The 25,105-nt window shown below is 42.3% G+C and overlaps 1 pseudogene; it reads right to left on the reverse strand.

Moving 5' to 3' along the window:
• Positions 1 to 21,725: 21,725 nt before the first annotated feature.
• The window catches only part of LOC138293794 (medium-chain specific acyl-CoA dehydrogenase, mitochondrial pseudogene), a 47,653-nt pseudogene continuing 44,273 nt past the window's right edge, over positions 21,726 to 25,105 (reverse strand).

A 25,105-nucleotide genomic window follows, 5' to 3' on the forward strand; every position in this document is an offset into this window, starting at 1 on the left:
AGTGGTCCAGAGGAATTTGATGTTGGAGTCTGAAAAGGGAAAATGCTGGTCATCCAGGTGCTTGGTGTGTATCTTTGCAAATTCTGTCTTTAGTGGTTGTGAAATCTTTTCTCTTTGTCATCTGCCATGGTTCACTGCAATTAACAAATGAGTCTTCAGTTTGTTGTAAATTATTCTCAGTCCTGGAGCCTAACCCCCTAAAAACACCTGAAAATACATTAGAGCAGGCAGGCTTCAATTTCTTTAGAATTATACATCCTCTCAACCGGTCTAAGAATGCTTCTAAGAACTTAAAACAAACATTTCTCAAATCCCACCCAGAAACTAATCTCTGACCCTTACTTGAAAAAAAGAGCTATAATAAATGATTTTATAATCTACACCAAACAGAGCACAATGGAGGAAAGCCTTGTTCTCTAGGTTCCTAATCACTACTTCCAGCAAAATACCACATGGCCTCAGACTCTGTAGCTCCCTCACTCGCTTGCAGAGCAGATGCAACTATCTCATTATATAATAATGGGATTATCTTCATCCAGTCCTCAGACTGCAACCTAGGTATTTTTGATGAAATCTTTTATATCATCAAAAACTCTTTAACCAGTGTTGAACATGCACCCCTGCAAGGCTACCTTGAGTCCCACAGAAGTGCCCTCTAATAACTTATCCTATAGTGCTTCACCACCACCCCCCATGCTTCCCAATGGCCCAATAGTACGCAATGCTCACTACACCAAATCACCAACTTTTGAATTTGAGTTCATATTCTTACATACTAGATCATGTCCTTCCAACACCTCGAGAGAAAGGACAAGAGACAGCCACAGAAATAATCATATCACTCCAACAATCCCTTCAACTGATGAATACTCCCTTGGCGACACTTCGAATGGGCTCCGGGCCCTCCTGCACCCCAATTGAGGTCTCCCCTCTATGCTTGAAACCCCAAAACTGGACAGTACCATAAAACGTAAAACCTCAGTGCCCCTATCTAGACAGTTCAAAAGCTCTACATGTCCCACCCTCATGCCTCACTCTACCATTAGCTTGACTTCCACCCTGCTGACTCTCCTAGGCCAACAGCATGCTAAAACCAAAGTCCTGATCACCCTACTACCTCATGGTTCTCCAACGCAAAACACAACCACCTGTGCTCATTCTTCACTGGAATCCAAACTGGACTATTTCACACAACCTACACCTCCTCAAGACAGATCTAAAAAGCCTATTAAGCATCACCTCAGAATTGGCGAACAGATGGACCAAAAAACTTCTGTGAAGAATAGACACATTATGTCCTAGATAATACCTATCGCTCTAAAGGACAGTCATACCCCCACAGCTGAGGCAACCTCATCTATCTCTACACCCTCCCAACTGAGATGGAAAATGATACCTTAGCCAAACTGACACACTTGACCCTTCAGACTGAATGATCCTCTCTGATAGTGACATTCACTTCCTCCTACTTTCATACAATTCCAACGCCTCCGGTAACAGTCGATTTGGATCAAATTCAAACTATTCTTACCCATACAAAGAACCAAGATCCAATCAGAGCCGTAATCATATCTAACCTTCAACAAGTGCCCATCACTCAACATACCTTGTCTGACACTAAACCATTCTTGAAATACATGCTACTCCACTGCAGATCAGCAGTGAAACATGCGGCTGATATCGCGGACACCATCCTTGCACATGTGCTTTACCTTCTTATCTTGACTGAAACATGATAAATGACTCCTCCACACCTATCCTTGACTTACTAGTTTTACCTAACCATGACATCATAAGACTAGATAGAACCAGCAGACCAGGAAGTGGTATTGCTTGCATACATCATAACAATTTCTCAGTGAAACAATCACATACCATTGCTCTATCCTCATGTAAATACTTATGCATTGATATTTTGAGGAACAATATATTATTGAAACTACACACGTTCTACCACCCACCAGGAGATAATACCACATTCACAGAACCAATCATGAAAAACATCTCAACAAATACTGGACATCACTGCATCCAGATCTTCCTTGGAGATTTCAACCTCCACTGGAACGACCCAGATGTTAACAGCCTTAAATCATTCATTGAGAACCTCAGAATGACTCAATTCTGTGATAGTCCTACCCACAAATTGGGTATGACTTTGGACCTTCATCCCTTGTGAATGGACAGATCATCACTGCATCACCTTCTGCACATCTCAAATCTAGGGAGGACAAAAAAAGCAGCAACTAAAGAAACCCAAACACTGGAAAAGGAGCATGTGTAACATAAAACAGAATGATCTGGCACCCGTCAGCAATAACATTCTGCCACCGCCTGGATGACAGATGTCCATGCGCTCACTGATCATTACAATAATTCCATACAGCACCTTCTTGATTCAATAGCACCTCTGTAGCTAAAAACGATGTCCACCAGAGAATCCAAACCATGGTTCAATGATAACCTAAATTCAGAAAGACGTAAGCTTAGACTAGCTGAACATTCATGGAGACACTCTCAGTCCATAGAACACCATAAGCATCTAAAATCTCAGAGGAACATCTACAACAAAAATACCAGATGTTGGAAAGCAAATTTCTTTAGAAACAAAGTAGATAATGCTAGAAATCATCCAGAGAAATTGTTCGCACTTGCACAACCAAACTGCAAGGAGTTTGCCACCTTCTTCACTGAACAGACAAGAAATATTGAATCTGATTTGTGGTCTGCTAGGGAGCACCTGCCTTTCACACCTCATAGCAGCACTTCTGACACCCCCCTTCCCCCGACTGGTCGCTCAGTGCACACACACAAAACAATGAGTCATGGAACACATTCAAAACCTTTGATGACAGCACCATTCTCAAAATCCTTACAACACTGAAACCCTCAAACCAGTTTAGTAACCCTCTTCCAGCAAATATCTTCAGCAATATCAAAGTGTCCTTACTCCCTCTTTGGACCAAGATTACCGGCTCCCTACTTCATGGATTGATCCGTAACTGCTTTAAAAAGGGGCAGGTTACCACCATTCTGAAAAATCCCACGGCGGATCAATCAGACCAAAACAACTTCCACCCATCTCGAAGTCAAACACTGGCGAAGCTCCTCTAGAAACGTGTCCATGTGCAACTATGCAACCACATAACACATTTCAACATCCCAGACCAATTTTAATCTGGTTTCCATCAGGGACACAGTATTGAATCTGTACTCACACAGTTGATGATGCTCTAAAAAAATGTTGGATCATAATTAATCTTGCCTTCTAATTCTCCTTGGCCCGTCAGCCTTTGATACGATTAAACATGACAGGCTACTAGAACTACTTTAATCTAGGATGGGTTTTTCTGGTGCCGTCCTCAACTGGTTTGCTTCTTCTTTCCACAACAGAACTCAATGATTCAGGGTAAATATTTCCTTATCTACCCACCGTGGTCACATTAAGGGTCCCACAGGGGTCCACGCTCTCACCACTCTTTTCAATCTGTCCATGGAACCTCTAACCAAATTGTTGAATTTATCTAACATTCACTATCGTATGTATGCTTGTGACAACCCAGTTGTGCCTGTAAAATGCCTTCCCTGAAAATGTTAGATCTCTCAACACACCCTTACAAAAACTCAGAACTGGCTTACTTATAACCAACTCAAACTTGGAATGGAATTAATCTTAACCGCCCCACCCAATCACTCCCTAGACTTTGCAGAATGAAAGAAACAACTAACAGCTCTTAAAACGTACCTCACATTATTGATTCAATGCGATCTCTGGGAATAAGATCAGACAAGAACTTAAACATGCAGGAGCACATCAGCCCTGCCCCCAATGGAGCAAACTTCCACATTAATATCTTAAGAAAAATAAAACTCTTCCTACCACCTGATGACCTTATGCTGTTCAAGCCCTAGAGATCCCTAGGCTGGAGTACAGATGTGCAACCCTCAGCGGCCTTCCCAGGTCTTAGCTGGCTCCACCAAGGAACTCTTAACTCTGCCACTAGGCTCATCACAGGAACTAAAAGAAACAAATCACATCACACCTGATCTGAAATCTCTAAAATGGCTACCATATGAGGTGAGGATTCATTTAAAAATTGCCTGTATAACCCACAAAACTTTACACTTTGACACCTTGAGGTACCTTGCACAACCAATTGAGTTATCTGGTGGTTTGTGAGTATCCAGCGGCACTGGTACCTTACTGCTGAACCCATCTAAATTCCATAAAAAGACAAACCTACAACTATGCATTTTCAGGTATTGCTCCTAGAGTCTGGAACTCCCTAGTCCCTAAAATCAGAATTAACCCCTCAACGGCCTCTTTCAAGAAAGAAGTTAAAATGATACTGACTAACACATTTTTGCTATAAATCTCATGTATTCTACTTATCTGGACATGGAGGTGGTTTTATTTGTAGACTTGGTTTCACTTTTTCACTCTTGATTATGCTTCTGTATGCTGAACATGTGTACAGCTTTCCGATACTCGCAAGGGTCACGTTTGTGCTATATAAAACATTACAAATAAATAACTAAAATAACCTTCATCCTCAACTAGGACTGTCATTAAGTTACTTGATTGTTCCAGAAAAAGGAGATTATGGGCCAAGGAGATCAAGGAGGTCTTCCAGAGGTCAGTGGAATCTTGATGTGGGTTCCAGGAAGAGTAAACAGATCATACCATAATCAAACTATGGGTGTATTTTAGAGCAGTGGTGATGCTACCCAATAAGCAGATCAACGCTATGACTTGAACTTGATCTATGATCATCTCACTAAGGAAAATGGGAGACAAAAAAGAAAAGCATGGAGTCTACCTAATTTGCACCTGTAGCATGTCTCGGGTTATTTTGTTTTTTAACCTTGGGGCACACCACAATCATGGCACACTAAGGGTCCACTCTGACATGGGATGCACCCCAGAGTGGAGCTCAGTTGTTTTAAGGGGTACAATATGTGCATTCCTCATTTACTGAGCATAACTATAGGCCGCTCATAAGATGAACAGTGGTGGCATCAACTGAGTGTACCTGCTGGCCAAGACCTTTTGTATGCTGCTTACACAGGGAGAGCAGACTACTGGATTTCCTGTTCACAATGGTCTGCTAGTTCACTAAAACCAGATCCTCCCCTTCATGTGATTAAACATGGAAGTCACACACGTTTACTGTATGTAAGTGTAAAAGTATTGGCTTGGAGCATATGTTATGTGCCTCATTGGGGCAGCCCAGGAATCCATTCCTTAGTGTGAAGGATACATAAATCAGAGATTTAAAAAAGCTTTTATTATAGAAATGTAAATTGTAGGGACCTTCATTAGCATTTAGGTGCTATGAAGTATAGTAGAGACCAGTTTATGGAGGATAGGCGGTAGATAGTCTGTTTAAATTAGAGAAATCATCATCGTCCCCTTCGTGCTGTGTTCTTTACCAGATGTATAACACCTAACAATTTGTTAGGTAGCGGAGTGAGGAAGCATCTCCCTCTATTGTGCTTTAGTTTTGTATCTCCTGGACGGAGTTCCAAACCCAAACATCCTGCCTATCCATACTGTAAGACAGTGACCTGTCACAGGAAAAATATGCCGAAGTCTAACTGCCTGAAACCAGTTTCAGAGCTGGACCTGGGAAATACCCATTGTCGGCTAGCAAACAGACTATAGGTACAGGGCCGAAATTCTAACTGATGTGCTGGGATTGCTCATCAACCAGTACAATTCCCCTTCCCACACAAGGAAATTATTAAAGACTATGAGCACCTCCAGGGTTGAAGAATGAGGAAGGAGTTCTGGCAGATGGTTCTGGTTGTCACTTATATGGCCTACTCCCCTTGCCAGGTTTGGAACCAGAAACCTTAAAGTTAAGCAGCCTGGAAGGAAGGGCTTTCTTGAAAACACCTTAGAAGGCTGAGTCCAATGAATGTTGAGGTGGGGTGCTGGCAGGGCCCTTGCAAAAAACAAAGCTGCCTAGAAGAGGAGGGCCGTGAGGAGCTTTTCAGGAAGAACTGAAGTGGGTCTGATATAGCCCAGTGAAGGGATCCCAACGCCAGGGTATTTGGTGAGGCACAGTGACTCCAATACCTATGGGAGTGTTTTGTTGTGTGGGCGCAAATTTATCTTCTTCTAAGAAAATGCATTTAACTGAAAGTGCAAAAAGTATATGAAAATAAACATATTTGAATGTGAATTTGTTATAGGTAATCATACATGGGCATCATAAGCATATAAAAGACGTAATGCCTGGCTTGAGTTAGCTTCACTGTCTATGCCATATTAAGTGAAAATAATACATTAGCATTGAAAAGGTCTGTTCACGTTGAGTGAATATTTTGCACAAGAGGTTTTTTGTTTTGCTGAAAATGATGTAACTTTCAAGAAGCCCTGTGTCAAATAGTGAATAGGCACTTGTTTTGTGTTAGACAACTGATAGTGAGGTTCTCACCATAAGGAGGAATTAAAAGGAAGTATTATTCACAAGAACAACAGTCTGGACCCCAGAAGGTGGACGATTTATCTGTTCAAGGACTAATGTTTAAAGACCATTGTACAGAAGTGAGAAGAAAGGGAGTTTACTAATCCCAGGAATATACTGCAATCCTACAGGATAATGTACAAGAAAAAAAAGAAAAAAAACACGTTGCTATTTCGATTCTGTGCTTATATTAGTGTATGTTCCTTTTGAAGAGTTAGGCTTTCCCATTTGGCATTTTCCCTTGAACTTTCCTCTTAGAGAAGAGCTTCACTTATATTTGCTGGAGGTTCATCTTTCAGTTCTTCACATCTGTTTATGTGAGGCTGCTTAACCTATTTCTTTGATGTCTGCTGATTTCACAGTGGTGAATGCTTTCCAGCTTATTATTCAAAGGCTTCATGCATCGATTCTCTAATTAGTACTCTTTATTGGGTATCTAGCTGACACCTTATTCTATTTTATTTAGAGAAGGGAATTTCCTTTATGGAACACGCTTGCTGTATTACAATATACTGTAATTTTAACTATTATTCCATTTTATATTATATTTAAAAATCAGTTATTGGATTATGTTAATTTCTAAAGTTGGTGCTTAAAAGACTAATTGAATAACACAAAATTATTGACTGTACTAAAAGTCATGAATAACTTGATGTACTATTGGATTGATGTAGATTGCTTCTTTTCACCTTTTCAAGACAAGGTCTATACAACCAGTGGCAAGGGTTATTTATTGATTACACCCAAGGTTTAAGGTGTAGAAAACCCCGCTCCATCATGAGTGGCCACTTCTTCCCTGAATATACACTTGTGTGCAGGCATTTGGAGCATCTCCCCCAACTCTTCCACAAAGAACTGCTGAATGCACCTAGACAGTAAGATGGCCCTTGTGAACAAAAAGGGAAAGAGCAGACCATGAACCAACTTGGAAAGCTTGGGTCTGAGAATAATGGCAAAGGCTGATGATGGTTTTACAGAAGGGCAACAAAGCACAATGGCTTTGTACGATGAATGATCACAACCAGATTCAGCTAATACAGTGCTACCTTCAACTTGACCACCACTGTGACAAAGGTTAGGCTCTGTTTTGGATGGGGGGCGGGCACATGATTGGGCAAAAGTATGATTCTCAAAAGAAGTTCCCGTCTACCTGTGCCCATGCAGCCCTGGCTTCCCAGAGTTTGAGGCAGAATCAAGGCATGCTTTACGGAAGGACCATGCAGAGACATCTGTGTGAGCAAAGAAACCCTAGAGCTAAGCCGGTACTGGACTTCCTAAAGGAAAAATAAATAACAGACAATGCAAGGACTACAGCAGGTGCTGGGTCAACTATATGTTCTACAAAAACATTTCACATCCATCTTCTTGGGGTAGTTGGCTAACTTCAAGACCAACATTGTCATGAAATTACAACCTACAATTCCCCAACGGAAATTTGTCCTATTCTGAATCAACAGCATCAGCACAAACACCTCACCTTTAGGAGCCTGGAAATAACTTAACTTAATTCCAACTAGTTCAGAAAAGCAGGGATTACCATCCAAGTAGAACTGTGCACATTAGTATGTTGTCTATGTTATGTAGAGTATTTAGTTGTGTGTCACTATTAAAGTACATTTTATTTTCACGTAACAATATCGGTTGGACAATAGTTTATTTGTTGATTGATTTTTGATTCTTGATCCCATATCACCTCCCTGAGTAGGTATTTGACTGCTGCTCTGCCTAGTTACCCTGAGGGGAGCACTTGGTGATCAGTTTTGGGTCCAACAGAAAGGTAAGGTACAGAACACCAGAGGAAAAGGGTTCATTACAATTGGAGACCAGTAACTCAGACTGCCCAGGTACTCCCAAAAATGTTTCTGCACTGGACCTCCGAAATACAGTGAAGGAACACCAAAAGATTATTTCCATAGACCTCAGTAAAGTTGCTTTAGGATCTCCGATGTAGTGGGGCCACACAAGGGGGTTTCAGACAACTAAGAAGTTTGTTCAGTCCACCAGCTGTAGTCAAGTGGAATAGAAATGTAATCTCAAACAGCTTAGTAGAGGTCTATAGGTTTCACTTCGATGTGACGGGGGCGAAACGACTATTTTGAAGTTTCAGAAAAAAGTTTGTCAAGGAAGGAAATGTGGATGGGAGTGATTAGAAATGGCAGAGACTCTGTCCCAGGTCCAAACAGGAATGAGACTCAACTTTCCAACCTTTACCCTGATGGCCTAGAAGGGTTTTTTAAGTGGAAATGGTCAGAGGGCTGGGGACCGAACAGGGCAGCAGTAGAGAGGTGGCTGAATCACAGACAATTAAGCTCAGCTGGAATTCAGCCACAGAACCTGTGGGAAAGAAGCACTGGCACTGCCAACAGGTCTTGTATTTGTTACCTACTGGTTTAGTCAATGGTTTTTTTTAGCAAAGATGTGCATCATGGCTAATGAGTAAGCAAACAAAAAAGCTGTTATAAAGGTTTTTTTTCCTTTTTTTGGGGGGCACAGATGGAGGAGACAAAGCAACACTTTGTAGCAGCAACCTGGAGGGTGGAGGCAGAAGCAATACTGAGGATGCAGGTGAGAATCTATGGAGTGAAGCCTAACGGTGAAGAACATGGAGCTGTTGAGGGGAACAAATGAGTGAGAAAGCAATGCATGGGGAGAAGCACAAATCACACAGATGAAAGAGCAACAGAGTGGTGAGCGGGAAGCGCAGTACACAAGGGAGACAGCTGGAAAACACTTGTGCATTGCTTAAATAAAGAAAAATGAAGTGCTAAAAAAAATTATCATTGAAAGGACAAGTGCTGCATCCACGTTCTGGGGAGGGGGGGTGGGGTTGCAAGCCCGCATAAGCCAACTGAAGTAAAAAAGCGGACTCTAAACTGGCAATATGTCTTTTCTCTAACAAGTAGCTTACAGTATCTGGTAGAGGAGACCTACAAATCTATAACGGCAGGGAAAGTTAGGAAATATCATGCGCAACAACAAAAATGTCAATGTAGAGACGAACTAAGGGGGAGATAGGGCAGGGAAGCATTTAAAATATAATATACTGAGTAGGCTGCACTGCTCTGCCCATTAATACAGAAGGCACTATGCACTTTCAAGTTTGAGTGTTCAGTCACACCTCAACTTGTTTTTTTTATTAGACATTGACTACCTGTGAGAATGTGCAGGGCTGTGTGACAGTCACATACAGTTTACTTTCCATTTGTCGCACTCTCTCCAGGTACATTTTGTAAACGTCACGTCAATAGTATTGTCACAGTTTAAAAAAAAAAAATCTCGAGATATAAAAATAGTCGTTTGCCAGTTATGGCAGTATGACAGTGTTTTGTTTACAGGTACTTGACAGTACTATTTCACGACATCAAATTTCACCCAAAGTTAATCCACGAGGTCACATCTTCCGGCTGATAGCACTGTTGAAGTAGTGTGATCATAAGCAGAAAACGGTCAAACAAGCAGATTCAACTGAAAAACAATAGAGGTAAAAGCACCTGGCTTTGGACATTGACAATTATATCTGAGATCAGCCAACAGACTACTGCCTCCCTCACCTCTTTCTATTGGCTGTTTGGATAGTTCAGCCTCCTATGGAGTGCCTTGCTGTGCTTGATGGAAATTTTCCCCTCACCGGCAAACTTTATGGGTGAAAGCTTTAAGAATGCAATGAGTCCTAGACGCTTTTCTAAAATATGTAATATTGAACTATTAAATAAAAAATGCTAAAGATGCAGTTTGTGTCCCAATGCATGTAATGGATGATGGCCATCTTGGATTTATTCTTCAAGAAACAGAGGTCAGGGTGAAGGAGCCATCTTGACTAGATTATTTTACAAACACAATTCCTAATACTGGATGTTCTTTTATTGATCTGCGTTGGCTTCCTACTCCACTTCAGAACAAAGAAAAACTACTTGTCCTCGACTTACGATGCTTTCAGTCCTATCTTGTATCTAATTTAGAAGTACAGGTTCTGGTAGGACAAGGTGGGGTATAGGATCTGCTAACGTGTACAGTGATGCTCTGCACACATTCTGGGCCAATATGCTCAACTGGCAAGACGTTCCTGCACAAGAATGAGTAGGTTTATGTTTGCCATAAACAGCATTGTTCTGTGACCGCTTGTACATGCTTATATTTGATAACTAACTACATATCAAAGTCCATTGCATGTTTAGCTTGTGTACATGCTCCTCTCAAGGCTGGTGCTGTGTTCACTAAAAGCAAACTGCCCACAATAATGTACTTCACACTACTAGTCTCTACAGAGCCATACCAACATGCCATATGATCCAGAAAAATGCACCAAAGCAGTCAAAGGACTGAGTGAGACTAGTAACACGTAGTTACTGAGACAAACCAACAAGCACAAAATACTCAGATGAGTAAGATTGAAAAATTAAACTGGAAAGGGAAGTAAGTAGGTGGTGGGGGGTAAGCTTATTCAATAATGAAGAAAAAAAAAAAAAAAAAAAAAACACACACACAAAAAATATAGCAACAGGAAAATTCCCTGTGGCTTACTGTTAGACCTGACAGCCTTAGGGTGGTCACCCATAACGTTTTGCCTGCCTCTCCACTTTTTAGATACTGTTTTTGCTGGTTTTAAGACTGCACACTTTACCACTGCTAACCAGTGCTAAAGTGCATATTCTCTCTCCCTTTAAAGACTTAACATTGGCTCATACCCAATTGGACTATTTAATTTACTTATAAGTCCCTAGTAAAGTGCACTGTATGCACCCAGGGCCTGTAGATTAAATGCTACTAGTGGGCCTGCAGCACTGATTGTGCCACCCGCTTCAGTAGCCCCTTAACCTTGTCTCAGGCCTGCCATTGCAAGGCCTGTGTGTGCAGTTTCACTGCCAATTCGACTTGGCATTTAAAAGTAATTGCCAAGCCTAAAATCCCCTTTTTCTACATATGCCACCCCTAAGGTATGCCCTAGGTAACTCATAGGGCAGGGTGCTGTGTAGGCAAAAGGTGGGACATGTACCTATGTAGTCCTGGTAGTGTAAAACTCCTAAATTTGTTTTTACACTGCTGTGAAGCCTGCTCCCTTCATAGGCTAACATTGGGGCTGCCCTCATACATTGTTGAAGTGGTAGCTGCTGATCTGAAAGGAGTAGGAAGGTCATATTTAGTATGGCCAGAATGGTGATATAAAACCCTGCTGAATGGTGAAGTTGGATTTAAAATTTCCATTTTAGAAATGCCACTTTTAGAAAGTGAGCATTTCTCTCCACTTACAAGCCACTTCTGGCTGGGTTTAGTTGAAAGCTCATTGTGCATTCACTCAGACACACCCCAAACACAGGATACTCAGCCTCACTTGCATACATATCTGCATTTTGAATGGGTATTCCTAGGCTGGGAGGGTGGAGGGCCTGCCCTCACACAAAGGACTGCCATACCCCCTACTGGGACCCTGGCAGACAGGATTGAATTGAAAAGGGACCTGGTGCACTTCTAAGCCACTCTTTGAAGTCTCTCCCACTTCAAGGGCACATTTAGGTATATAAAACAGGGCCTCTGCCCCTTCCAACTCACTTCCTGGAGAAGAAACGTGTAACCAGAACCTGCATCCGGCCAAGAAACTGCCTGGCTGCCCAAAGGACTCACATGACTGCTTTCTGTGAAGGACTGCTGCCTTGCTGTTGCCCTGCAGCCTTGCTGCTCTCTGGCTGAGGTGAAGAAGTGCTCTCCAAGGGCTTGGATACAACTTGCCTCCTGGTCCCTGAAGTCTCAGGACCAAAAACACTTCATCTCTTCAAGAAGGACTCCTTGTGCTGTGAAATTCGACGCACAGCCTGCCAGAAACGACGCACAGCCTGCACCGTGCTGAAAATTTCACTGCACGCCGAACCAGAACGATGCCAGCCAGACTTTGCAACGAGAAGATAGACGCAGCGTAGCAACCAGAAATTCAATGCATGGCCCACTGGATCGACACATAGCCTTACTGGTCATTACGGAATCCTGGTTGGGAGACGACATGGCACCAGTGTTGCACGAAGCCCTTCCTCCGGGCTATCAAACCATCACACAAAACCGTATAGGCAAGAGAGGAGGTGGACTAGCTATTATATTCAAACAAGCAATAAACCTCAGTAAAACAGACAACATCTCCATGCAAGGTTGTTAAGCCCTCCTTACCGGATGCCACCCTACTCCAACTTCCTCCTGTAACTTTCTCCTCCTTTACAGACCTCCACCTAACAACTCCACTTTCCCTGATGCTTTTCTTGACACTCTCAAACCTTATTACACTATACTCCAATCTATGCATTCTTGGGGATCTAAACATTTGGTTTGACAAACCCAATATGCCCCATCCAAAAGCTATCACCACTGGCCTACTCGCATTGAACCTACATCAGATTGTACACAATCCCACACACATCGCTGGTCACATCCTAGATGTCATTTTTGCTAAGCCTGAACTCATTACTATTCATAACATCACACCAACCACCTGGCCAGACCCCCATATGATAACTTTCCGACATATAACTCCACAAATCAACGCACCCCACAACTACTTACATACATACACCTATCGACCATGGAGCAAACTCAATTTGGATCACTTAGAAACACAACTAACAGCAAACACAGATCTAGAAACAATTAATTCTGTACCAAAACTTTGAGTGGCTACAGGAAGCTTTTGATGTCCTAATACCACTCAGAAAAACTAAACACGACAAAAGAAAAACAACACCTTGGAGAAACACAGAACTTAAAAAGATAAAGCAACAAGTCAGAAAGTTGCAACGGACCTGGCTCAAAACAAACAACAGTCAAGACAAACTGCAGCTACACAAACTTAACAGAATATACAAATCATCAATCAAAAAAGCTAAAAAAAGATACTACTCAGACAGAATTCAAAATGCTCAATCTACAACCAAGGAATTTTATAAAATTCTCAATGAATTTCAAAAACCTACATGCATGGAAGGAAGTCATCCCACCACTCAAGATTTCACTAACAAATTGGCAACTCACTACACAACCAAGGCAGACACACTGGACTCATATTTAAAACAGAAGAAAACCATCAGCACCAACCCCTTTACTAAAATACCCTCTAAGAATAAACCATTCTAACCTCTACAGTCCTTCAAACAAATATCCCAGGATGAATTTATGGATTTGGTCAAAGCAAGCAGACCTTCTGGTTGCCCTTCTGACCCTTGCCCACCACAAATCTTCAAGAACATCCTGCTATCTACTTCTGCTGCCACACCTGTAAGAAGAATCATCAACAACTCTTTAACTTCAGGAACTTTTCCTGCAGACCTGAAAAAGGCATACATACGACCATTATTAAAGAAAACAAACCTAGACCCGCAAGACCCCAACAACTACAGACGAATCACAAATGGACCTTTCCTGGGAAAATTGATAGAAAGAGCAGCATTCACCCAGATGTCACAATTCATTGCAGAAAATTCTATACTTTAAGACTTCCAAACTGGATTCCGCCCAGGAAGAAGCACTGAATCAGCACTCATGGCCATCTGGGACGATCTTAAAAACAGTCGACCGAAATGGAGTTGCTGCACTACTTCTCTTGGACCTCTCAGCTGCCTTTGATACGGTTGACCATGACACCCTAACTCAAAGACTCCACGAAGCCGGCATACAAGGGATTGCTCTCGACTGGATTACTTCCTATCTCCAAAAAAGAGCGAATATCATCCACTCGCCCCCCTTCTCGTCCGAACCCTACCTCACAAAAGCAGGGGTCCCCCAAGGGTCAATCATCTCACCTTTGCTTTTCAACATCTACATTATATCTTTACCAGAACTGATCAATGATTTCCATCTCACATGCTACAACTATGCAGATGACACACAAATACTACTTAAATTAGAAGACCCCAAAAACATTGAAAACTCACAAATCTTCAGTTGCCTCAGAGCAGTTGATCAGTGGATGACCTGGAGCCATCTCAAACTAAAAACCTCCAAAACAGAAATACTCATATGTGGTGACTGGAAACATTATGACCCTCTGTGCGTCTGGCCTGACGATCTCGGACCACCTCCTCAATTATCCAAGGAAGTGAAAAACCTAAGAATCACTATGGATTCCAAGCTAACTATGAATGCCCAAGTAGACAAATTAGCACGCACAAGCTTCATCACCTTAAAGACTTTACGACGCATCTTCCCCCACCTCGGATTTCCATACAAGGTGCAAGCTACTATCTCGCTTGTACTATCCAAACTGGATTATGCCAATAGCCTCTACCATGGATCATCTCTATCTGTTATGAAAAAACTACAACGTATCCAGAATTCCGCAGCCAGACTACTACATATAAAGCCGCAAGCCCACATCTCCCCTGCCTTGAGAGCACTACACTGGTTACCCGTTGCCAGACGATGCACTTTCAAGCTGCTTTGTATCACCCACAAAGCTATACATGGAAAAGAACCGCTTTTTATCAGAAAGAAAATTACCAAATAGATCCAACAAAGAACCCTCCGCTCAAGACTGGCACCCCGCCTTAGAACACCACCATACAAGAAAAAGACTATAGGTGGTACATCCTTCTCCGTCCAAGCAGCCAAACTATGGAATTCATTACCCCCAACTACAGTATAAGAGCCACAGATAACTTTGTCTTCAGAAAACTACTCAAGAGTTGGCTCTTTCCTTCATAACCACCTTTTTCAAACAACTATGAACTGCATATGTCTATGTGGATAAATATTTTTCAGATTATTTGTATATTTCTATTTATTTATAGTTTCTTCGGAAAATATGTATTGCTACTGTCATAACAATAAAATACACACACACTCTTTAAACCTGTCTAACTAAGTATTTTTTACCCATGATTCTAATTATGTATTGTATGTGCATATGTGTGTGTATATATATATATATATATATATATATATATATATATATATATATATGTATGTGTATATGTTTGTGCTTGGCATGTTCGTGGATCATTGCATGGCTCCTGTTTTTTTGGGTTGTTATACTAGATATCTTTGAATTCCTGCTCTCATCTTATCACACTCATCTACTCATCACTCTTATATCATGTCTCTATCAAACTATCCTCCATTCTCACTCTGACTCATCCCTTCTACCACTTTCATCTCCTAAATATCTCTGCCTAAGCTCTTCCCTCCACCTCCACATTTAACTCACCAAATCTCACTCTACCTGTGACCTCCCACACAACCCTACTAAATTCTCCTGCATTCATCTCACCCTGCTACTATGCTCTCCCTAACCCTTCCACATGCTCTTCCCCCTCCGTCCCTCTTTATTCATCCCAAGCCTTTGGGTTGAGTAAATGAAGGATATACTCCCAATTAACACTTCTGGATTTCTTTCCTCCTCCACTCCTCCATTACTCCAGTCAATCTAACTAACAAACTCTCATATCCGCGGCTCAAATTAACTCATAATAATACTAAAAATGTACTCATTATCAAACTATACTAATCCATCACTAATTCTTGTTGGGTTCCGGAGTAGCGTGCTACTCATCGAAAAGCGCTTCGACGCCTTGTCGGGGGTAGTAAGCGCTATATAAATACAATTACAATACAACAGCCAAGCCGGAACAACGCAGCCCGACTTCCAGAGAGGAATAGACGCAGCGCCTGCCGTGCAGTAGAAAATTCGTCGAAATGCCCACCGGATCAACGCAGCTCTCCTGTGACTTTGTCCTGCCAGCACAGGAAGTCCGCGCACAGTCCGCGGGGTGTCTGAAAACCCCACAACCCAAAGAGGATCCGTGACCGAGCGGTGGAAATCTACGCACAGCCGTCCCTGCGTGGAAACTAAACGCATCACTGTGTGCAGATCGAGAAATCAATGCATACCCCTTTGTTTGCGTGCTTCTCCTCCTCTGCGACCCTTTGCGGAGATTTTTCATGGGAACCAGGCACTTTGTGCTTGAAAGAGACTTTGCTTTTAAAAGATTTAAGACACTTTATATCACTTTTCAGTGATATCTCAATATTTACTTATTGCATCTTTGATCGTTTTGACCTGCATTTATTCAGATAAATATCATATATTTTTCTAAACAATGTGTGGCGTATTTTTGTGGTGCTATATGGTGATATTGTATGATTTATTGCACAAATACTTTACACATTGCCTTCTAAGTTAAGCCTGACTGATCAGTGCCAAGCTACCAGAGGGTGGGTACAGGATAATTTGGATTGTGTGTGACTTACCCTGACTAGAGTGAGGGTCCTTGCTTGGACAGGGGTAACCTGACTGCCAAAGACCCCACTTCTAACACTTACTAATGTTAATTTTTAGCAATAAAAATCCTGGCCCTACATCTTAGAAGATTGGTTCGATAGCACAGACTGTTGCACTACGTGGTGGCTAGGGATAATAGTGAAATATGCCATGACTGACCAAGGAAAGGTACTAAAAAAGATTTAGTCATTAAAAAATGTATCAAATCATTCTCCCGAGTAAAATGGGATAAAGATACTTAAAACTGCTATGGTGGAGGGGAAACAGCCTTTATAATACTGTCTTTACCATGCAATGCCTTAACACGCAGGTATGTTGTGCCTTTAGAATGAATGGTAAGAGATGTATATCTCTAGTAGCTAAACCCTTAACCCCTGTGGTTTTGTTAGTTTAAAATGTTATGTTTTAACTCATGCTTTGACCTTACTACAACGTCCCTTTAACCTTTGGGCTTTTTTAGTTCATTTCCATGTTTTGTTTTTCTTTTCAACTTATAATAAGATGTTCATCACCATGTGTGGTGTGAGGTCAAGCGCCCAACTCCCTGCTGCAGGCCGCACCTGAGGCCATTAAGGGTTGCTCCTTGCACAAATATCTTTTTAGCTCCTGGGAAGTGGGAGCACATTAGACTTCCCTGCCTGCGGTCTTGAGGGTGGTGAGACACAGAATTGCTCCTGCCTGGCAGGAACAGAAAGAAAAACTGCTTCTATCGGGTCAGAGCAATGCCAGCTCCTGCCACCCATGGGATGGGTTCTGGCAGAGAATCTGGTTGGCTGTGGGGCTCCTGCCCAGGTTGTAGCCCTGGTTTGCAAGGAGCCAACAGGGTCCTGGGGACCCTGGGGCTCTCCTCACAGCCCCCCAACAAAAATGAAACACATGGGTGCCCAGAGGCACCCGACATCTTTCACATTGTGGTAAGCAGGGGGAGGCTCACGGACCCTGCAGCCCCACCTGCTCCCTTGCCTGCAACCAATTAGGTGCACCTGCAGCACCTGGCAGAAGTAGCATTTCATACTGCTCCTGCCGGGCAGGAACAATTCTTTTTTCCTGCCCACAAGAATGCAGCCATGGAACTGTAATATGCTTCCACTTGACTAACACATTTCTGCTCTCACCAGGTGGGAGCACTTTAGACTTCCTTTCCTACATTCTTGTAGTTAGGGAAACTATGGTGTCCCAGGGAGTGGGGTCCCTGGGACACCGTTCAAGAGCCTGCCCTGGGTTCCCCGGGTCAATTTAATGGCATTAGGGATGGGGCAGGCCCACCACTTTCCCCTTTAAAGGGAAAGTGAGGCCCTGGGTGTTGGTGTTCCTGGGCCCTGAAAAGTCAGGGAAGGGGGGGGCCTTCATGCCCCCTCCCCTTTTACTAAAATGCAGCCCTGGGGTTTGGGATCCCTGGGGCCAGAAGGCAGCTCAGAGACAGGAGTCACATGATGACCCCTCCCTGAAAAATTATGAAATTGGTGACTACCCTGCCCCCTTATTTGTTTTCATAACCCTTTTTTCAGGACATGGGAAAGTGCCTGTGCCCACCTACACCACACTCCAAGTCCTAAACTAAAACAGCTGCCGCCACATCTTTGCTGATCTGGTGGCAGCCAATCAGATTTTATCATAAGGGCGGTGCCGTGCGGTGAGAGCCTTGATTTCTTAAAAACTGCTGAACAGATTGACACCAAATGACAAGCACTGTTTCTGGACCAAGATCTAGCTTTCTGCCCAATTTTGTTTAATTCCATTCAGCTGTTTTTACTCTTCAATTTTCCTAGGGAAAAAGGAATGGGAAGGCAAGTTTTTGAACCAGCCGTTTTCTTGGATCACTCTGAAACTTTTCAGAAAATAGATTAATTGGATGAGACTTTTTTGGTAAGTTTTCTGAAGATTCAGCAAACCCAAAGTTACAAGCAAACCAAAAATGCTCTTCCTAGGCCTTATCTAGTATTTCCCAATGGGTTTCACTTACCTTAAAATAATCACCATGTGTAGTAAAAGCATCTACGTGGCAAATGCATGTGTTGCACTAACATACATCCCAGTGCGGAAGCTTAAAGACTATCAGGAGGAAGTCAAAGCTAGAAAACGTGGAACGTTATAAGTGGTAAACCTGGATTATAAATACTGGCAGTTATTTTGCTTTGCTAAATGCTTTGATGTAATAAGAAAAAAGTGAAGCTGCATAATGAACGGGCAGAAACATCTGTCCCTAACGGTTGTTAATGTAGAAATATTCTCAAATACTAACTCAAGCTGCTCATGATACGGGAGTATAAACAAAAGAATGGTGCTTTTATTGGCACCTTCAGGTTCATATAGTGGGTTAAATAGTCAGAGAAAAGCAAGAGGTGAAGCCAAGCTGTGCAGACGTAAACAGGCCAGAAAGTTAACAAAGAAAGAGGAGGTATCAGAGAAAGGGGCAATATTGAGAATGAGAAACATGAGAGTGAGAAAGGACATCAATAGATGGAAAACATAGATAAACCTGTGGGACCTGGGACACAGTTAGCTAAATATGAAGTGACTATTTAACAGTGAAATAAAATAGTTATCTCCGTCGGTGGCATGATAAAAGGTTCAATTATATTGGAACAAGTAATGTTTTTCATTAGGAATTTAAAACGTAAGCACGTGCTTTTAAGAATAAACCAACTAGACAGTTATCATAATCGAAAAAAATAAAGAGTTACAGGGAAGAGACCGACAACATCTTTATAGAATTTTCTAATTTGCATATAGATGTCATCTATTGAAGTCAATGAAATATTGGAAACAATGGATATAAATACAGGTGAGGCATGTGGAAGTGGATCTTAAACTAGGTCTTGGTTTATGTTCACTACTACTCCTAATGCTATAGATGTTTTCCAAGATTATGTAGTGAAAGATCTGAAAAAGATGCAGCCAAAGTCACAGTGACAGGCTTTTAATAGGTTTGCGGAATGACCATAACAATCAAATCCTCTGGTAAAGGTAGTAGTGTACAATTGTTTGGTACATTTGGCTACCGAGCGAAGCTTATGAACAGTTGAATGCTAGTGAATGTTAAATGGATTATTATTTATGAATGTAGAAATGTTATTGTTGTGGAGGGAGAAGAATTGCTAGATTGGTGGGCCAGAGGGCTCCTTGATGAAATTTAATATGTTTTTGAATGTATATTATCCAATAGTGCTGTATTTCTACATGCTCCTTATGTTTGGTTTTTAAATCCTAAAGATTTTTCGCTGATTGGGAGACAATTGGTTAAACATTCAGAATATGCAGCTTACTTTTGTTTTTCCTTTGTGGGAAATATATTCTCATACTAGGGACAGTTCAGACCTTATAGGTCAATTATATAATATACATTGAGACAAAAGATTCACTTAAAGGTCTTGCAGTTGCCGGTTTGAACATTGCAAGCTGACATTTCTTGAAGCCTAGACCACTTTGTTTATTTTTATTTGCATAATTACAAAAACAATGCAATAATAAAAACAATCAATATAACCATAAGTATAAACAGTAGATATAAAGTGGAAATTTGGTTCGTACGAAATTGTTAAAAGTCTGAGGGGCTCATTATGACTTTGGCGGTCTTTTTGTAAGACCGCCGAAGATGCTGCAGGCAACAGACCGCCAGGGGGGTGCTTATGGGGTGCAGAGGGGGTGGGACGGAGTGGAATCTGGGTGTGAGTGCGTGCATGCGCGAGTTTGTGCATGCACGTGTGTTGTGTATGGGGTGTCTGAGTGCATGTGTGCGAGTGAGTGGGGGTGTGTCTGTATGTTTGCGAGTGAGGGTGTCTGTGTGGATGTATGCGTATGCCAAGGGGTGTGTATGTGAATGCATGTGTGCATGCGTGTGTCACGGCGACAGGGGTGCATTTCCACCTGGGTTTTTGTGGCGGGTGACCGCCACAGAAAGCCCGGCGGTATGCAGCCTTTTAATCCGGCCAGCAGGATTAGGCCGGCTGCCTGGTTGAAGGTGCTCACCGCCAGGCACGGCAGTACGACTGCACCGGCGGGCCAGGCGGCGTTGTGGATGTTTGGCATCTGCCAAGCCCCACAGCTCGTGATGTGGCAGTTTTTACCACCAGACCGCAGCGGTAGGACCGCCACAGTGAGGCGGGCAGTCTAATGACCGCCAGCCTCGCGATGAGGCCCTAAGCGGGAATTGAACAGCATTGCCAAAACCTCCACCCCTCACCGGATCTCAATGCTGAAATACATTTTGGTTCTCTTGCTGACTAATAGGGCCAAGTTACCAATGGTGTTATTCACCACCCCAGCCCCTTTTGTGGGACCAAGTACGATATTAGGTGCTATGGACAACACATAAAACTGCTTTGTACTGGATTACAAGCAGGGATCCCTACACTAGTGGCCCATTTCTGGATCTCGGTGCCAAAAATGCCAAATGCAGAGGTTTATAAAACCAAAGTGTTGTGTGTGTTACTTGGAGCTGCTCAACTTAATGGAAACCAAAGCTCCCCCCCACCCTCTGAGTGCAGGAGTTCATAAAGGGATGACAACCCCATAGTCATTTCTTCAGTTTTAACATTGAAATAAGACACATGACAATGCAGCTGGTTACCAGGAACGTCCTGATCAAGGAACTTGTGTCCACTTTCAGCATTTTCTTAAGCACCATGGCGAGGAATTTTACAAGTCGACAGTTCAATTGTGGGTCTTCAGGGGCAAAGCAAGGCCATCGCGGCCTGTCTCTGAGAACTGATCCCTCTTTAAAGGGAGTTTTTGGCAGCTGCCTTCTTTCCTTCAACAGTTCTATGCAGGTGCATAACAAATGCAACCAGTCTTCTGTATCTGTGCCACAGGCTGCAGACTTTCATTGTAGCTACTCTCTGCCAGTGGGGAAGAAGCAGAGCAGCATACCCAGAAGGTGTTTCAGAAATCGCTCTTTAGAGGATCTTGAAAAAACGAATATTTCTGGGGTGCTGGTGTGGTACAGGTGTACAGTATCTTCCAGGCATGAGCTCTACCAGAGAAGGCTCCCTCGTCTTTCACTAGCGATTGAAATTATCGATTTCCGTAATGATTTTCTTCCTTTCTAGGGCATATTTTGTAGCTTCATCCGATGCCCTCTGCGCCAATCCAACAGCCCAGCTGCAACTGGAGGCCTGGTTTTATCAAAGGCTCCCAGAGCAAAATTTCAAGCCAGTTCCCTTGGCAATTAAGACATTACCTGCGGGCATCCTCCCATCTTGAAAGGTAATCCCTCGAGTAGAGCCGAGCATCGTAGCTCCATATTCAGCTCCTTTCTTCCACTCTGAATTCCTAGAGTATCTGCCCCCACTATAAACCCAGTAAAAGCTTTTCCAGCAGATGCTTTGATATCAGGATTGGTGTGAGCCAAAAGAAAATACCAGTTAGATTTGCCACCACTGGTGATCCACATTTTCTGTCCATGAATGAAATATTCTTCTTCCTTCTTCTCTGCGCTTGTTTTTAAACTAGCGACAACAGATCCTGCCCCAGGCTCTGACAGCATGCACACAAGCTTTTTTCTTCTTTTATTCTCCTGAAATACTTTTCGCTGATTTTAGTTTCCAGCATAACTGTCATTTGCCTGAGAGAATCTGCTTGGATGGCAGTTTGAATATATCTAAATCCATAAGCTATTTTCATCAGTGATGAGGTAAGCATCAAAAGTACCAAGGTCACTGCAGCTTTCTGGAACGTGGCTATTCATCAGACTAAGCTCCTAAGCTAGTTTCATCAGAGGAACCGGATATTCTCCAGCTTTATCATATTGGGCTGCCACTGAAATGATCTCTACCCTTGCAAACTTTACAGGCAGTTGCTTGAAAGTCTTCCTGCTGTTTTGTTAACTCAAAACAAAAGCTGGTCCCAGAATGCTCTCTTTGAGAAGCTGCATCTAATTATACAGAAGTGGACTGCGCTCTCCAGCTACAAGGTGCAATGCCTTAAGAGCCCTGTCGCTCACTCCCAAAGCAATAGCAGCTGCACCCTCTCACTTTGCACCTTGAGATACTAGACCACTGAGAAATTGACAACACTCAGGGGGTGTTTTTGAAATGACCCACCTCTATCTTGAGATTAATATTTTATGTTCAATGAAGAACTGTTACTATAAAAATATAGATAGAGAGGAAGCAATTATTGCTTGCTTTGATCCAAGCTGTGCAAATTTACTTATGGACTCGTGAAAGGAGCAGGTACTCTGGAGAATAATGTATCACAGATACTACAACACTCTTTGGTTTCGATACATAGGTGACCTCTCAGAGATTGATGGGGTAAAGTATTTAGCAGTAGAATGTGTACAAGTTCAGAATGAGAAGGATCAGCACTTAGTTTACTTGTCAAGTAAGTGATGGCATGACTGAAAATAACGCAAGTGGTATACAGTGCCTTAGAGAATGCAGCAGGTAACATTCCACTACATGCAAGGAGCAACCTCCCTTCACATGGAGTGTCCAGTATGGTGAGCTCGAGTGTCTGCTGTAACTGCAGTACTAAAGATCTTTTCTTGAATGGGAAAACAAAATGTATGCTACATGGATTTTGGAAGCATGAATCTCCTCACATGCAATCTGAAAGTCAAATGAACTATGAGTAGAGAGGTATTATCTGGTTCCAAAATGATAAAACCATAAAAAGTAAGAAGGTTACTGCATTTAATAATCAAGCAGGTCAGTTGACAGTAGGGAAAAAAAAACAATAGTAATTTTTCTACACTCTGATGCAGTAACAGGACAGATGACAGGAATAAAACCACTAATCACCTTTAGAAAGGCACCCTCTTTAATAGATAAACTAGCGGGACGACCTTTTTTGAGAAATGCAAACGAAACACGGACATATCAGGAAGTAAGCTATAAGATGTACAAATTGCAAAGCATGTAAACAGAATGCTATGCAGGCAGCATGGTTGTCCCCACTTGGATCCAGAACATCTTTGATCAAAACAATGATGCAACCAAAAGAAAGGTTGGCATTACGTTTCATTGATTTTAATTCGAAGTTTAATTTACTGTGAAGTAAAAACTGCCTGCCTATTGCAGTTATTATGAATTTACACGCGGCCTACAAAGTATAAAGGTCATATAATTGAATGTTTTCTATTGTAATCGAGGCCTCTAGTCGAAACACATTAACCTTTGCCATGGAAAAATAAGATTTCAATCATTCAGTCTAGGAAAGTGTGCACTGGGTTTTACTGGGACACAAGTAGTCTATCCATACACATTACACTATGGAAGTTACCACTGTGTAGTTACAGATAGGTCAGAGCTTACATAGGAAGAGCATCTTTTGCTTATAACTTTGGCGCTTTTTGACGAACCTGCACAAAATAGGTCATCCACCTCAGCTAATTCCTGGAAAGGAATACACCAACCCATCAAGCAGGGATCAAGATAAAGAGGGGTCCCAAAACATTGATTTCCCATGTTAATTCCCAAAGGAAACTTTCAACTATGAAAAAACAAATGACAGAAGGGAATTGCACCAAGTTTGGCAAAAAGTAACAACTTTGCTCAGAAAGCATGCTTTTTGCGCTTTGGTGTAAATCTTTTCATCCTTTGGATAAGTTGCATTTAAAGGAGGTGCTCGGGTGGGCATGAAGTGGTTGAAAAAGTTAGATGCATATGGATAAATAGTCCCATGGAACTGACAACCAAATTAAAAATTAAAAAAAACTAAAATTAAAAAAATAGGGTCCCCTGATTGGCTGAGGGAGCTTTTCATCCTATTGGCCATTTTGGTACCCCTGTAAGGAGCAATCCAATTGGCTAGCTGCATTCTAGAAGAAAATGTTACAGCTACCAGTTCAGGGCTCACGGACTCGAACCCCTTGTCCTGAAGTACAAGTTACTTACCTTCGGTAACAATATATCTGGTAGAGATACTCTAGTTGCAGATTCCTTACCTTAGAATTTTCCCCAGACGTTAGATGGGATCCAGAGACTTTTTTCTTAGAGCAATACCCTTGCGTGTCGGTAGTTGACGTCGTAGTTGCATGATCACATCAGGAGTAGTACATAGACGCTGCCTCAGCGCAGTGGCAGTTTATATTCAATACTTTCCACACCAAGGCGCACTGATAGTGGTGCACCACATTTAAGGCCCTGAATGGGGGCGCCCTGTCCCTAGAAATCAGTTCAGAAGCGGGGAGGATGGGTGGGTCGGTAAGGAATCTGTAACTAGAATATGTCTCTACCAGATATGTCTTTATCGAAGGTAAGTAACTTGTACATCTGATAGAGGCTTCTACTTGCAGACTCCTTACCTTAGAATAGATACTCAAACAATGCCATCCTCCGAGATGGGCTACAAATCAAGATCATACTAGAAAGTCCTGCAGGACCAAACAACCAAAGTAGCCATCCTGATGGACCCTACTGTCCAGGCAGTAATGTTT

This window comes from Pleurodeles waltl, chromosome 4_2 (assembly GCF_031143425.1).
Source record: "Pleurodeles waltl isolate 20211129_DDA chromosome 4_2, aPleWal1.hap1.20221129, whole genome shotgun sequence".
Taxonomy (NCBI): domain Eukaryota; kingdom Metazoa; phylum Chordata; class Amphibia; order Caudata; family Salamandridae; genus Pleurodeles; species Pleurodeles waltl.